The sequence below is a fragment of the Amphiura filiformis genome, unplaced genomic scaffold, assembly GCF_039555335.1.
Source record: "Amphiura filiformis unplaced genomic scaffold, Afil_fr2py scaffold_119, whole genome shotgun sequence".
NCBI classification, from domain to species: domain Eukaryota; kingdom Metazoa; phylum Echinodermata; class Ophiuroidea; order Amphilepidida; family Amphiuridae; genus Amphiura; species Amphiura filiformis.
Window position 1 is genome coordinate 139,420 of NW_027305583.1, and position 17,565 is coordinate 156,984.

At 39.3% G+C, this 17,565-nt stretch overlaps 1 protein-coding gene across 1 annotated transcript in view; it reads right to left on the reverse strand.

Annotated features, from left to right (window-relative positions):
• The window catches only part of LOC140145035 (uncharacterized), a 63,521-nt gene extending 49,567 nt beyond the window's left edge, over positions 1-13,954 (reverse strand). Inside the window, exon 1 of the mRNA XM_072166826.1 lies at positions 13,781-13,954. The gene's annotated coding sequence lies outside the window, so the exon portion shown is untranslated. The remainder of the gene's footprint in view (positions 1-13,780) is intronic.
• Positions 13,955-17,565: the final 3,611 nt, after the last annotated feature.

Below are 17,565 nucleotides of genomic sequence, written 5' to 3' on the forward strand. Positions count from 1 at the left end.
AAATATGTCAAGGTTGATAAAATCTAACCATAAACAGTAGAATAAAGTGAAACACATGTTTTCATGATTTCCTGTTGCCATGGTAACGTGTTTAAAATCCACAGAGTTGGTAAAAAATGAGTCTAACTCCGTTATTTTTAGAAATTCGAACCTGAAACTTTGTAGGTGTGTCAAGGTTGATAAAAGCCAACCATATATAGTAAAATAAAGTGAAACATATATTTTCGCTCTCTTCTGTTGCCATGGTAACGTGTTTAAAATCCACAGATTTGGTAAAAAATGAGTCTAACTCCATTATTTTTAGGAATTCGAACCTGAAACTTTGCAGGTGCAAGGTTGATAAAAGCTATACATAAGTTTAAAAAAAAGTGAAACATATATTTTCGCTACAGCTCCATACTCCATTGGTGATCAATATTCTATTGTTGACATGGATAAAGAAAGTTTACATATGCATTGTGACATAGACTTGTAATTGAATATATTCTATACAACACCTGGATCTTAGGTGAATGGGCTAAATGTTCCTTTATATAATTGTAATTCTCAAAATGAAATATATCACAATTTCAACCTGCGATTTAAAAATTGTTACGCATAAAATGCAGTAAAAATATTTCCAGAGCCAACAACAATGGCCGCTAATTAGTGTATTTAATTTCAAGTTAGTGTATTAAAAACAAAACCTGGGTTTTACCTGAAAACAAATCGAATTTCCTTGTAATAGCAACACTACATGTGGTACTAGAGCATGAACGCAAATCGTAATAATATGTAGAATAGAAACTTGGTGGTATCTCATATGATAAGTCGTATGATGCTTAGCCTGAGTCGCTCGGCCTATCTCGAACAAAATCGCCATGCGTAGCTATTGAAAAACGAGAGGATTCGCCGTACTATCACAGCAATTTTTGACATGAAGATATAGGGATGATGACGCTGTGCCATGGTAACGTGTTTCAAATCCACAGATTTGGTAAAAAATAAGTCTAAAAGAGGAACAAGATCAAAACGCTCATCGGAAAAGTTTCCAAGTTCTTAGAACCGCTGAACCGAAATGTCATCGTAATCGACCAGTAGTGATTGACGAAATTGAAGCCTCATTCAAATATACATGTAGCTATATTTTTTAAAAAGTAGGCCTACACGGCTTTCGGCTGAACCACTAACAGGCTATGTTAGTACATCTATGGCAATGACTGGGTAATGACAAAGGTACCAAGATTTGAATTTTGATCATTTTACGATCATAGGCCTACCCCGGGGTGGTGCACTATAGGTGGGGCCAAGATATTTTGCCAGGGGAATGGGGGGGGTTGGCAGGTCGGTAGGGAAGGGACAAACGATTTTTGGCAGGTTGAGGGGGGGCAAGTAGGGAGGTAAATAAGGATAATTTATTGGGTGGGCGATTAGGGAAAAAAATTTACTGGGTGGCCAGCTGAAATTAATGGCATCCATACGTTTGCATTTTCTGAAATTTAGACCTAGGCCTATTTCAGTGGCGTTCCGCGGCCGATCCTAAACGGGGGGCTGCGGAAAAGATAAACTTTGACGCCAGCTTCATCAACATCCCGAAAAGGTTGACCCATTTTATCGGTGGTTTGAAAAAGTGAAGAGCAAAAAAAAAAAAAAAAAAAGGGGGGGGGGGGGTTATAGGCATTCGCTAGCTAAAAGCCCAAAATTGTATGTATTGTTCACATTTTTAAAACATTTTTCATAATTTCTACACCCTTTTTTGTTTAATGATTCTTTTTTACCGCTCCTTCTTCCAACGCCCCTTCTTTTTTGCCGCCCTGCTCACGCCCCCAAAGCCCCACAAATATGCGCATGTATGTGACAAAAAAAAAACCAAAACAAAACAAAAAACAGCTCAAACTTGGTGTAAAATTTGGATTTTACCACTCCCTAAATGGACATTTGGTGGCTCTTTCCATCATATTTCCTCAATTGGAATAGGTCATTTGTGATTTTGCTGTGAACCAACAATCACAGTGCGGGTTCCGCTCCAAGAGATCAACAATTGACATGATCGTCTCGCTACGGCAACTGCAAGAAAAATGCAGAGAGCAGCAACAACCCCTTTACCTGACATTCATTGATTTGTTCTTGTTAGCAGGGATGGTATATTCAAGATGCTTCCTCAGATTGGCTGTCCACCCAAACTACTCAGCATAACTCGTTCTTTCCATGATGGGATGATGATACATACAGTCCAGTTTGATGGCTCAATGTCTGAAGAATTTGGTGTCAAAAGTGGAGTAAAGCAAGGCTGCGTACTCGCACCAACACTGTTTGGCATTTTCTTTCCAACTACTCAAGCACGCCTTCAAGTCATCCACAGAGGGAGTGTATCGTCACTCACGATCTGACAGTAAACTCTTTAACATTGCACGCCTGAAGGCCAAGACCAAAATAAGGGAAGTACTGATTAGAGACATGCTATTTGCTGATGATGCTGCGATAGCTGCCCACTCTGAAGTTGAGCTACAGTAACTGATTTTTTATTTTATTTATTTATATTGGCATCACAGTGGCAGCCTAAGTTGGTCCAATATAGGCCCAATATTTGGTCCAAGCCCAATCTTGGGCCCATGAGCAAATGATATTGGGCCATTATTGAACATACATCGGGCCACCATCGGACCAATATCGCCATGGGATAATAGCTCCACCATTTGATTTGTTCGGGTTCTGACAACCCTGGATAACCCAAGAAAGCCTCTATTGAAGCTTATTTCCATTGGGGTCCATTTGAACACCGGGACGGGTTGGGAACAGTCAGGGGTTAACACCCTACTCTTTTCGACACTGGCTGCGAAATACATGTACAGGTATGGCTCTCTGCACACGGGACCGACGGCTTAACGTCCCCTCCGAAGGACGGAGTACTTTCATGATTCATTTACCCAATTCTAACTGAACCATGGGGAGAGCGGAAGTCTGAAATTAATCTACAGAAGTTGCCAATTAATTTCAGACTTTTTTTTCCAAGTCAATATCCCAGCAAATTGCCACCGCCGGGAATTGAACCCGGAACCTCATGCACTAAAGGCAAGTACCCTAACCATTGCGCCACGCTCTCCCATCAATCCACATCATCAGTGATCAGCAACTTGAGGTAGTTCATCAATTCACCTACCTATAGGATCTACTGCTACAGACAATGATCTATCTCTGGATGATGAGCTCAACAAAAGGATCAGCAAGGAGGTCTCTACTCTCTCCAGGTTATCTAAGAAAGTATGGGAGAACAGCTCACCAATACAATAATAAAAATTCCTTTAAAAAAGGAATGGGGCGCCCAATGTGAGCTGGACGGGATATGATGATCAAATACGAGAGAAATGATTCATGGAATGAAGCTTTCGTGTCAATTTGCGATTATGTGGGGTGGGAGTTCTGTTTTGGGGGCCTATTGTAGTGAGGATATTGCTTTGGATATTGAATATTGTTGAATTTTGTTATGCAGGGCCTAGGGTATATGATGGATAGTATAGAAGATACAAATAAGTAAGCTTCCCCCCCCCCCCTAGTCATCTATACACGCATTCTTGTCACACGACGAATTTCGACAAAGTCATGTAAACGTAATTTCGTTTTTCACCCGACCTCCGTCCACAAACAATCCTGAAATGTTGAAAACCTGGGGTCAGCGCACTCATGCCAGTTTATCCTAAGGTATACTTTGTGTCTTTTGTAGCCAACCCTGTGGCTAAGAGAGGCTAGGAAATACTTAAAACTAATACAAAAAAATCATACCCTCCTTTCATATCAAACAATTCCAAGAAATTGACAGGCCTGTTAAATCAAGGGTAAGATCGATCGTTATTCTTCATGAGCCGGGCACAGCCCATTTTTATGTTATTAATTCTGCTAAAAATAGTAATTAATAAATAACAAAATTACATCATAATTATGACTTTAAATCGGCCATAGAACTCTATTTTAAACGGACAAAATAGCCATTGGGGTTTCTTTCACTTTACCTTGCTAGGAACCCTTCCCAGCAGTTAGGCATATTACAATAAATATTATTTCATTCAGCATTATGGGTAAACACTAACAATATGATGTAGGCCTAAATCGTACATTATTGCTTTAAACTGCCCAACAACGGTGAACCACGAGTTAAAAGTCGCCTAATTGGGCTACCATATCGCGGGGTTGGCAACTCGGGTTGCATATACACTTCTGACCTTCAACACAATCATGTCTTTCGAATTTATTCCTTTCTCTGCTGAGCAGAATTGAAATTTGTTAATTAATGTTTTTTATCAGAGATAGTCACCACAAAGATACTGAGCTGTGTTCTAATATTTGGTCACAATCAGTTAGCAGTCAAGCGCATAAACCAATTAGTGATTTCATGATTGGTCAGTGGTTGTTTTGTTTGGTTGAAGGATTAGGTGTGCAAAGGTCACTATGGACCACAATGGCCTCATTCCAGTGGCATATTATCAATAACCTTAATTAAACAATCATAGTGCAAAATTTGACCTTAAGTTGCAGAGTATGAGTTTTTGTACTCACATTTTCAAAGGTCATTCAATGAATGCACAAATGTATTGGGATTACAGAACTGTGCCCTGATAGGATAGATGAGCATGTTGTAGATTCTTCACACTGTAAACAACTAGTTCATGTGCAAACATGTTCAAAACATACATAATTAGAATGGTCAAATGTCACCGTCTATCGGGTTCTAAGAGGCGGTAAACTGCAGTTTAAACCATACCTGACCATACAAAGGTCACAATGTATTTGGTGTTTTTATAAGTCCATTAATTTTGTATTTTAAACAAAGAATATACGCACAACATTTTATCCCGTGCACATCAGAAAACAATAATAAAATAAAATCCAAGCATATTGTGGTTTTATTTCTAACCTGGGCATAATTTTAAGCAAAACAGTTACGAAGTAAATCTAGCAAGACTGAAATTAGAAGCTTTTTGCAAAGTCAAGCCAAATAATGGGGGACGCCGCCGTAGCGGGCGCCCCAAAAATGGAGGTCTACAAGCAGGGCAGGCATGGGTAATCAGCACGCTCCTCTATGGTAGTGAATCATGGACGACCTAGAAGAACGGAAGCTGCAAGTATTTCACTTGAGATGTCTACGCCGCATTCTTGAAATCTCCTGGAAACACAAGGACACAAACAATGAAGTCATGCCCAAGGCGGGTATCCCATCAATGCGGGTATCCCATCATTGCTACTATGTCAACGTCGCCTTCAAAGGCTAGGACATGTGAGTCGAATGGAAGATAGTCGAATGGAAGATGGTCGCATTCCCAAGGATCTCCTCTACGGAACTGTCATCAGGACACAGAAGATAAGGTCGATCGCTACTCCGCTTCAAGGATAAGCACTTGACATGAACTGGGTCAACTGGGAATCTATTGGTAGTGTCGGGATCGGAAAAACTTGGAAGCAACATCTCTCTGATGGCCTGAAAAGGGGAGAAGACCTCATCCAGAATGCTGCTGCTGCTGATGACAAACGAGCAAGGCGCAAAGCCAGTCAGTGAGGCACATTCAAACCAACCCTACCAGATGCACCAGTCTTCATATGTCAGGTCTGCAATAAAATCTGCCATTGGTCTATTCAGCCACACAAGACGATGCTTTTCAACCACCTCAGACAACGCTACTCCATAGTCTGCGAAGACTGACCGATGCCAACAACAACAAAAAACAATCTTATTATAATGTCCGTTTTATTTCAACAAGTATTCAAATTAATAAGATGTTGACCTTATTACTTGACAAGATCATCCATTTTACTTTGACAAGATTCTGTTATGTCCCCCTCTGGCAAGAATTATTCTAATTTGATTTCTTTTTTTGGTCATAGGCCTATTTGATAAGTTGGATCATTTTGACAAGAATCCTATTAATTTTTAAGCTGACAATTAATTGACATGTCAAATATTAAACTTGAGTTTCTGGTCATTTTGATGAGAATGCTCATAAATAAACATAATTTTTTACCAGGTAGAAAAGGTGATACCGGCCGGGATCGAACCCACGACCTTAGGTTTACGGGACCTGTGCCTTAACCACTGGCCCAAGGGAGCTTCCTGATTAAGCAAATTGTTCGTTTTGATAAAACAATTCAAATAAGGATAGGATTGCACCATCTAAGAAGATGTTTTGTTACCTAGGTAACACAGAAAAAAATTGAAACAGATTTTTTAAACTGTGAGAAATCAACCTATGAAATTGGGTAAAGTTGTTTTTGGACCACACTGTAAAGTGTACATTGTTATTGTCGTGGAATGTTAGTTAAAAGTGTGACATTTCTTGACCTATTTTCAACATGATACACACATAGCAGCATTTTCATTTTGTGGCAACAGTAGGATTCGGCATATCTGTTCATAACATCCTTTATCTATGCATTACAATAAGATGCACTCTGTAGCTTTTCGAGGATTAGAAATAATTAATTTACTAAAACTATATCATTTTTTTTTTAACAATAGGCCTCATGGCCGCAGCTAGAGGGGAGATAAGAGGGGAGATGGGGGGGCTGAGACCTCCCTTGTCAAATCTGTCAGCAAAATCGTTCCGTTCTCGGCAAATCGCAGAGGAGAGGAGAGGCTGCGCTCGCAACATACGAGGGGCGGTCAATAAGTTCGTAGAACAAGGTACTTGAAAGAGTACTAACCAAATTCTTTCTATCTCACTCTTGAGCATGATCACTGCAAACCTTAATGCACCCGTCGCAATTTTTCTGGAAGCCTTCTATGTCAACAAAATGGAAGTCTTCCAATAGCTCCTTGAGCACTCTTCAGTGAAGGCTCACCAGCATTGATCACCAGCAAACCTGATATTATGAAGCTAGGACTTAAAATTCTAAAATAGGTTTCACTAACTGGAGGCCATGCCTGAACCACAATATGGTTACTTTAATTAACTGACCCCTCTGTCGTGAATGGCAGCTTGACAAGCTAAGAATAGCGTACAGGACACAATCCGAGATCAGTCACATTCCTACTATCAACCTTCTTCACATGATGGCTTGCCTCAATTTTGCTATCAAAATTGTATGATATATGCCTATGATTGTACTTTCATTCGGCAAATGATCTGCCATCAAGACTCTCCCTGGATCTCAGAAACGGTGATGAAGACCTTGCACTATGGTGACCGAGTGATGATCTTCTTAGGTGTGGGAGATCCAGGTGCTTCCACTAAATGCTCTCGTAATTCCAGTGATTAATGTATGTTTTATCACCTTTAGCCACATATAGATTAAACTTGCCTCGGTCCTCATTCTAAGTGTATAGAAGGTGTGGACCTCAAATCCTCAATATGTCAATTGGTATCAAATTTGTACATGAAGATTCTGAGACCCCATCTAGAAGACACCCTGGAATACCCAATGTTAATGGATTAATGTTGAAAACACATTCAACAGAGTTGTCATATTTTGTGGCTATCTCATCTTTCTTTTTTTGCTCTGTATTCATTAACAATACCACTGTAGCAGCACGTATATCGTTAGTGGTAACGTCAGCAAGTCTTTTGGACCTTGGATGATCTTCAAGGACGCTCATTCCATTCTTGAACTCTAAGAACCATTTCGTTGCTGTTGAATATCAAGGACTTCATTACCATTTACAGCAACTGTACATTGTTAAATTTCATTTGAGTTTTCACTGCCGCCGTTCGAATAAATTTCCATAATGACCCTGTATTCACTTCTGGTAGTACCTGTGAATTGATGGAGGTTGGCTTCCTCTGAAGAGTGTCCTGTCCACATACAGTGATGCAAAAATCTAATATATATGCAGTAATGTTTTGAAGGAACAAGCTTTCAAATAAGACCAAACTCAATACCATGCGACAAAGTAGCATACCGAGTTCTACGAACTTTTTGACCGCCCCTCGTACATCTAGATCATTTAAAGTTTGCAATTTGGGATGGGGATTTGGCATGTTCAAGGGGGGGGGGGGATTATTTGGCATGCCAAGAGGGGGGAAGCGATTTTTGGCGGGCCGAGAGGGGGGGGGGCAAGCGATTTTTGGCAAGCCATTTGGAAATTTTACTCAACATTATTGCACAGCCCCTAAACTATCTGTGGTCATCTTGTGACTCCCTACATTTTCGTCATCAAAAATTGTATGGCGCCCTATTTTACTTTTCAAAATTTATGACCCCTCTGTATATTTGAGACCCCCTTCCGAAGAAAATGATAGCCCCTTAGTACTAGCTAAACAACATATAGCTTTTATAACACAGGGAACAACCCCTGGAGACTTGGAGAGCAAAAAACATCAAAAATTATTAAAATTTCCAAAATAACAATCCATGAAAACAAAGATCAATCAATGCATTTAAAAATAGTACCAGCTGAAAAACATGGAGCCAACAACACTGGGAACCACCCCTATATTATTAATATTTGTTCAAAAAAATAATTTGCAACATCGAGAATAACAAAATCCATTAAAACAAAGATCTAGCAATTATGCATTAGTATTATAGGTCTACCAGTTAAACAACATGGAGCCAATAACACCGGGAACCATCACTGGAACGTGGAAACCATCAAAAAGATGATTTTTTTTTGTTCCAAAAATAATTTGCAACATCAAAAATAATTTGCAACCTCAAAAATAACAAAATTCATGAAAAAAGATCTTGAAGCAACGCATTATAGTACCAGCTAAACAACACGGAGCCAATAACACTGGGAACCGCTACTGAAACGTGGAAACCGTCAAAAAGTATAATTATTGATAAAAAAAAAATTGCAACATCCAAAATAACAAAAATCCATGAAAAAAAAGATCAAGCAATGCATTAGTAATAGCTAAACAACTTGGAGCCAATAAAACCGCGAACCACGAATGGAAAGTGGAAACCATCAAAAAGTAGATTTTTGTTACAAAAATTATTTGTAACATTCAAAATAACAAAACCCATGAAAACAAAAGATCCACCAACGCATATACGTACTATCCAAACAACACAGTGTTAGAAAAGAAAAGAAAATGGGAACCACCACAGGAGCCATCTGGAAATTAAATCGGCCAAAAACTTAAAAAATATATATCATGCCCAAAATATTTTTAATGACTGCATGTAGATGTGCACGGTATGTCTACATCTGCAATGCAATCGCATGTATGCAATCATAATGCTAGCAGATGTCTACATCTGAATTCTAACTACGTGTGAACATCTGTCAGCATACCTGTTGTCCACATCAGGTAGGCCACCAGATGTCACCACATCCTCATGTCCACCTGGTGCAGCTGCATCCAGTTGCCCACTAGATGTTGCCGCAACCGGTGGGCAACTAGTGGTGCACCTAGTTGCCCACCGGATGTCGTGACATCTGGTGGGCAACTGGATGCGCGAAACGGCTGTGTACATCTGCAATGCAATCGCATGTATGCAATCATAATGCTAGCAGATGTCTACATCTGAATTCTAACTACGTGTGAACATCTGTCAGCATACCTGTTGTCCACATCAGGTAGGCCACCAGATGTCACCACATCCTCATGTCCACCTGGTGCAGCTGCATCCAGTTGCCCACTAGATGTTGCCGCAACCGGTGGGCAACTAGTGGTGCACCTAGTTGCCCACCGGATGTCGTGACATCTGGTGGGCAACTGGATGCGCGAAACGGCTGTGTATGTGATGCGATCAAGCAAAATCAGTCGGAACTCGGAAATATTACATTTTCAGTTTCTTATAGAATAGTAGAAAACATTTACAAAGCTGTATTTTGCAGAAATCCCCATTGAAATTGAACAACCAGTTCCAAAGATATGAGCAATTAAACAGCTTCCAAAACAGGAGGAAATAAAAGGAAATATTTCCTTTGTTTGGCTATTGAAATCAATATTTCCGAGTTCCGACTATTAACAATTTTGCTTGATCGCATCACATATGCCTATATGCATGGACATAAAGGAAAAGGAAATTAGCAAGACAATAGAAGACATTATAGTGTTTCTTGGGAAATATCAATAGGGACACGAAGTGGGATGTCATGAATGGAAGTAAGAGGGATAAGGATATGAATGAAGACAATGGGCTGAATAAAAATATGAAAATGAATGGCAACTACATGAACATATTATAAAATGATAGATGTAAATAGGAAATAAAACTAAAATAATAAAATAATTGAAAAAAAAAAAGGGGGGGGGCAAATATTATGATGATGAAAAACAAGTTAGTCGTTTCCCTCTTGGAAGTTGAGACCGTGTGGCTGGATGGTACGAAGGCGCTTCATCCAGAATTTCTCCCTGCTGGCACGGACGGTGTCGGGCGGTTACCTAAAGACTCAATACCCTGTCGGAGATGGAGTGGTTGGGGAGGTTTAAGTGATTACCAACAGGGGTGTCAAGCTTCTTGGTTTTGACAGTGGACCTGTGTCCATAAAACCGCTTCTTAAGTGCAGTCTTAGTTTCTCCCACATACTGTATACCACAAACTCTGCAAGAAATGAGATAAACTACATTAGATGTGGTGCAGGTGATGTTGCCCCTGATCCTGTGGGAGGAATTGTTGGAATTACTGGTGACAGAATCCCCTTCTCGGATATGGTCCTTGCTGACAACACACCTGTTGGAATCACAATCACAACAGCTCACTTTTTAACGAAGAAATATATTTGGAAGAAATAATAGTCGCTCATGTCCAATTTCCTTGACATTTACGAAAATATCAGCATTTTTGACCAAAAATTAGCATTTTTTCTCGGATATGGTCCTTGCTGACAACACACCTGTTGGAATCACAATCACAACAGCTCACTTTTTAACGAAGAAATATATTTGGAAGAAATAATAGTCGCTCATGTCCAATTTCCTTGACATTTACGAAAATATCAGCATTTTTGACCAAAAATTAGCATTTTTTTACATTTTCTTCAGAAAAAATATTTGTGAGCAAGGATAGCCTATGTGCTTGATTAATTTTTCAAGGGGTCAAATGTCACAAAAAACAAAAACTTGCCAATATACAGCAAAGATCAATTTTTAATTTTTTTTTCTTCATGGAAATTGGAATGTAATACTCTGACCAAAGTTGCCCCAAATGCGAGATAACATTGGTCAGGCTATTTTTAACCCCTAGGGCACCCTTTCAAAATTATTTTAAAATCTTTTTCAACTTCAAGGTGTAGAAGGGAACCCCTAATCCCTAATGTCATAAAAAAAAAGAGATAATTAGAAATATAATTGCAAGTTTTGTTTGGAAGCAGTGGTTTAAAAACTCTGAAAAGTTTCCAAAGTTTATCCCATTTTACGGTACTTACCATGACAGAAAAGCCAAGGAACCCCGTACATGGCAAATAATTAAACCTGATCAATCAAATTTACATGTTGAAATGTCACAGGTGGTACCCAAAAATCATGCGGGACACGAAGGCAAAATATGTCCGTAACTCAAAAAGTAAAACTTCTGGATATTTAACTGATATGTCATACCGTATTGTACTACTAGTAGCCATATTGGTAAGGTATAATAAAACACTATACATGTAGATGTGCTGGAATATCATATGGGCAAAGTCATGCAGTGAAAGACACATTAGCCCATGGACATACCCTAAAACATGACATTATAAAGAAAAAGAACAAAAAGAACAAATGAAAATGAAAGGGCCATGCATGCCCATTGCTAGTAGGCCTACTCTCATGGAAAAGTATAACCATGATAACCAGGAAATCAAAAATCGATAACGCAATGCGTTAGGGACGCACCATTAGATTCTCAGGGGGGGGCATGGGAGTTTGGGTCAGGCAGAATTTTTTTTTTCGCCGCCAAAGGCGGCGGAATTTTTTTTTTTTTGCCTCCGAGAGCACCAACATTTTTTTTTTTCAAGTTTAATGTAAATTTTTATACAAAGTTGGGTGGGGGAAATTTTTTTTTTTTACTCATCATTGAGGCAATTTTTTTTTTTTTCGTCTCACTAGTGGGCAAAGTTTTTTTTTTTTGTTTAGTGGGCGAAGTTTTTTTTTTTCCAAAAACTCCCATGCCCCCCCCTTGGAAATCTAATGGTGCGCCCTTACCATGGAGCCTCAGTCAATGGGGTCACTGTAATACCCGGTCACTATATCGCAACCAAATACAGCAAGATAATGTAAGATAGTAAATGTAAACCTGTATTTTAGCTAGAGTATCTCGAGCTAATCGCAACGCGAAGGAACATTACTCTGATTAAACAATATGCCGGACAATATGCAATTTCACAATCAACAAACGTAGGCCTTTGAAAAGCCTCTATCTCACTTAGACTTGAGAACTCAACTAGTACATGTGTACAAGGAACTTAAATACGATGTACGGTGAACTACTTGAGAACCCAATGGTCACTGTACGCAACTTCGGATCAGGGTGGGTGCTCAGGTGGAGTTAAAACCTACGCCCCTCCAAGACACAAGAGAGGGTTTTCTTGTTTCTAAAGATTGGTAGCGCTTCATGAGAGGCTAATTTCTATTGTGTTAATTTCTGTTGTGACGAACACGCATCTATTCTATATTCTCTATATTCTCTCTCACTTCACTATGTTCACTGGACATGGTGTATAGAAATGATAGCCATCAAGGTCTCGTCACTAAGTCTAAAGTCATGAAAAATTAGTGTTTGAGCCAAAAGATTAAGGTACCAGTTGTGTTCACCCCTGTATATCCTAAATAAAGACAAGTATGTCAAATTAAAACAAGCAGCCAATATCCGTACTCTTTGGCTCTGATTTAAGACCTTATTTGTTGAAATTGGTTGAGAATTAAAGAAACGGCGATTTATAGCGGTTAAGGCATAGGACTGTGAACCCAAGGGTCAAGGGTTCGAATCCCAGGTCCGGCTCTTTGTGTCCTTGAGCAAGACACTTCACTCTACTTGCTTAGTGCTTCGGAGGGCACTTTAAGCTGTCGGTCCCGTGTACATGCATATTTTCTCACATTAATGTAGTGTGCACGTTAAAGAACGTCACAGGCTATTCGAAAAGAGCAGGGGATCATCCCGGTCATGTTGACTGTACTTCAAAATACACTCATCTACTCTAGGTTCCAGAGTAAAAAATAAGTACAGCTTGTCTGTACGCAGTGCGACAATACTCATACATATGAGGGAGGCACTTATAAGGAAGAAGAAGAAGAAGAAGAAACGAAATCTTTCGTATTCTAATCGATGAAAGCACGACGCTAGTATGATGGAATTACGGCGCCTGCTCTCTTGTTCGCGAATGCTTTGTGTACAAAGCAAGACAATAGGGAGCAAACTGGAACTTTTAAATTGGCATCTTCCTTGGGTATTTGGATCGTCGTGGTTTTATTTCTAAAATAATTACAACAAATGAGGTCTTAAATTCGAGCCAAAAGATGCAGCCATAGGCTACTGGTTCCAATTATAACAAAGGCCTATCTGTCTTTGTTTAGGATATCTGTACCTTAATTTTTTTGCCTTATGTACAGCAAGATAATGTAAGATAGTAAAATGTAAAGTTTACCTGTATTTTAAATAGAGTTTCTCGAGCTAGCATCCCCAAAAACACAAACAAACAAGAAAATGGTTGGCAAAACAATTATACAAAAATATATATCTAGGCTTAATACATTACATTGAACTACTGATTGAACCATGGACATACTAAATGAGATCTCCATGATTGAACTAATAAGATGTGGATATTTTAATTTTGAACATGATGCAGCAATGGAGCATGGCTGCATGAACAGATGAAAGATTTTGATATAAACATCAAAATTACATAAATGTATAGTGAAAAACAACGAATAAGGCAACATACCTGATATAGTCAGAAAGCTGGACGGTAGCCTTTGCAGTGACGTAACCTTTCAAACAGATCGAAATTATGATGAGTCCTGCTGCCGAGACGCGTAGACGTAGACGTGAAGTAGGCCTTGTGCATATATCAGCGTACGCTATTAGTATTAGTGAACAACGATCCACACATGCTCCATGTAATCTCTGGGTCAACAATGAGATTGATAGCTATTGATCAATGAACCATCACTAATTGCTCCTTCAAAGGTCATACCAGAGAAGATGAGTATACTTGACACCACTTACGCGATTGGTCATTTAATGTGTCTATGCATGTGTTATTGCGACTGAAAAAAGACTAATATTGCATGGCGCTACATTGGATGATTTTTGAGAATAGAGGCCTATCGTTCGAACATTAGGCCAAGTAAAAATAAAAACATGTTTCTCGTCCGGGTTTTTAAAAATTTGGAGGATGAGGGGCTTTTTATTTTCTATTTTTTATTGGAAAACGACGCTAAAGACCTGTTTTGGCACCATATTTTGGGTATTCGACATACAGATTGATATCTGAGAAAAAGGAGGAGGCCCTTTTTATTTTATTGTTTTGAGAGGTAGGCTAGTACGAGGAACCCATACCGTACTTAGCTCTGCTAAAATAGGGCAGCATCAATAACGAAAATGTCATACCGATAAATGACACGTCTGTTTTGCCCGGTTTTTTTAAGTTTGCCTTGCGAACTAGAGGTAGGCCCCTCTAGTGATCACAAAACTCTTCTTAAATAATGAATTATGCATTTACAAAGCCATAAAATATGTTTCAACTTCAGAAATATATTTTTAAACAAGTTATAAACTGAAAGTTTACAAAATAAAAGAAATGTGAAAAATCTTCAAAAAAGGAGGAGGGCGCGGACGAGAAACATGTATTTTTTTTACTCGGCCTTAGTGGACTTGTTTTTTGGTATCCTTACATCTCAAAGGACACAATTATAGAACTGGTTTTCTATACCCCCTTGCTTCCGACGAATGTTCGAAGATCATAATAGCCCAAAATTATCGTTCTATCATGTTGATGCCTCAAATTAATCCTCTCATTGTTATGAATAAAAAAGAATGATATAGATGGTAACATGTTATTTAAGTCAATTCCAAGTCCCAGGTCCTTTTTTCCAAGTCACAAGTAAGTCAAGTCATTTTGAAAAAGTTGCAAAGTCAATTCAACGATCATCAATTTGTTGATGGATATTCAAGATGGCGGAAATCAACTATAGTTTTGGAGTACAGTATGGGCGAATTTCTCGACGGGTGGCTTAGGACCAGGCTTAACCAGTGTTAACTGAAAACATGATGTTCCCCGAAGCACGGCTACCATAGCCTCGAGGCTTCGTTAGCCTGTGGGCCGGGCCAGGCTTGTAGGATTAGCCCCAGGCTGCGGTAAAATTTGCATTTCTTGAAATCAGTCCCTGATAACACAAAGAGGTTGGCCCGACGTCGGGTATTGGTCGCCATGGACGGTGGCTGAACGTCGGCTCAGATGTCGGCTGCTCATTGGGTATATGTCCTGCCGACGAGGTCGGCCCGACTTCGGTTCGACCACCGGCCGATGTAATGCCGACTGCTTAAAAGCCGGTGCCGACCCTAACCCGACTTCAACAACGTCGGCCCGACCTTGGAACTACGTTGGACCACCCATTATCCAACGTCGATCCAACGATCGGCAAGTTAGCCCAAATGAGACGAAAAATCATGAAAAAAAAATCAAAAGTATTATTTAGTAGCGTATACTCTGCTTACACCGAGTCTTACACTTACCTACTCTCTATTTTACAACGAACACAAATTTCCTAGCTTAATTTAGACAAGTCACTTACCTTAAGGGGGTACTACACCCCTGGCCAATTTTGTGCCTATTTATACATTTTTCTCAAAAATTGTAGCACATTGGTGACATGTAAGATATGTATATTATAGGGGCAAGGACTACAACTACTGCACTGAAAATTCAGCAACTCAAGGCAAGTAGTTATTGATTTATTGATCAAATATTGGTTTTCCCTCATTTTTGACTGTAACTCCACAACTGTTGTCTGTGCTGAAAGAAAATTTCCAGTGCAGTAGTTGTAGTCCTTGCCCCTATAATATACATATCTTACTTTTCACCAATGCGCTATAATTTTTGAGAAAAATGCAAAAATAAGTCACAAAATTTGGCAGGGGTGTAGTACCCCCTTAATGGACCTACCGGGATTCGAACCAGAGACCTTCGGTTTATAAATCTGGTGCTCTACTGATTGAGCTACCGAGGTTTCTATATTTGATGAAGTGTTTTAAGTTAATATAAGGAATATTTTGATCAAATTTACTGTAAATATTGATAACATTTACTAAATTTGTTGATTTGTTTTCTTTATAAAGTAATATACATGTAAAAGTAAAAAATTTGGTCAATGGATGGATTAATAACATTGGCCCAACACGTATAACCATATCACACGCAATTTTAAGGTCAATAAAAAAAAAAAAGAACAATTCACAAGAAAAACAACAACGATAATAATTAAAATAATAATCATTAACACTAATTATTAAAGAACAATAATAATAATAATAATAATAATAAAAATAAATATAGGCCCCTATCATCTTTGCTTCTGTCATGGACGTCGGCACGACGTCCATACAACGTTATAGGTCGGCACTCATTCACCGGAATTTCACCGACCTCAACCCGACGTCGCCCCATAGTCAGCGAGCCGACATTCACTTCGTGGCGTAGGGCCGACCTCAACCCGACGTCGCCCCAAAGTCAGCAGGCCAACATTCAAATAGTGACGTAGAGCCGATGTCCGCCCGACTACTTCAGCAGGACCCCGACCCATGGCCGACTTCACCGACCAGTCACCAACGTCGGGCCGACGGCATTGTTATCAGGGGTACTGTAGCCGTAGTCTACGCAAGCTTGTTAGGCCAGGCTTACGGCTTTTCTTGGCCCTGTCTCAGAGCAGGTTGCGTTTCTCGCCAAAACGGGGCACTCAACTGAAAATTGGTACATGTAGGGGTGTGCGGCGCAGAGCGCCACCGAACTTCGGGAAATAAGAACTGAAGTTGGGCAAAGGGGCTTGATGAATTGAAATTTCAAAATTTTTGGCGATCTTGTAAACTCAGTGAAATTGGGCCAAATTATAGGCTTTAGAGCTAAAAAAAATCAAAAATTTCCAAATTTGGTAATGAGCTAGGCCTATAAATTATGGTTAGAGTTTGAAGCTCAAAGAACTGGAGCATAAATATTAATTTGGGTCTTGGGGTCATTTTGCGGTAAGGTGCCATTGCAATGCCGCCACTCTTAGAGGTCATAACTGTAATACGTATCGAGTTGTTGAATATTAACATTTATTTTATATAAAACATCAACATATTGGAAGAAGTTTTTTTTTTCTTTGAGAAAATTGCTTATACGGGGTGTCACAATTAACCCCCAAAATCCCATGTCACGATTGGGGTCATCAAAACTTTTGATGCTGATATAATTATGTTTTAGTGGATAATTGCAGTAGCGCAAAAACCACCGGGAATTACAAATTATTTGTTGTCCATTGTGGAAAAATACGGAAGCACTGAAGGGACATGTCATGTTGTCATGATGACATGATGAGTGCTTCCGTAGGAAAAAGGTATTGTAACACATCTTTCATAGCAAGGAGTAAAAATAGTTTCACCCTGTATCTCTAAAATTTCCTGTCCCGAAATTTGCGTCATTTACCGTCACGAAAATTGAACGCGTTCTGAGCAGAAGACCAATTTTGT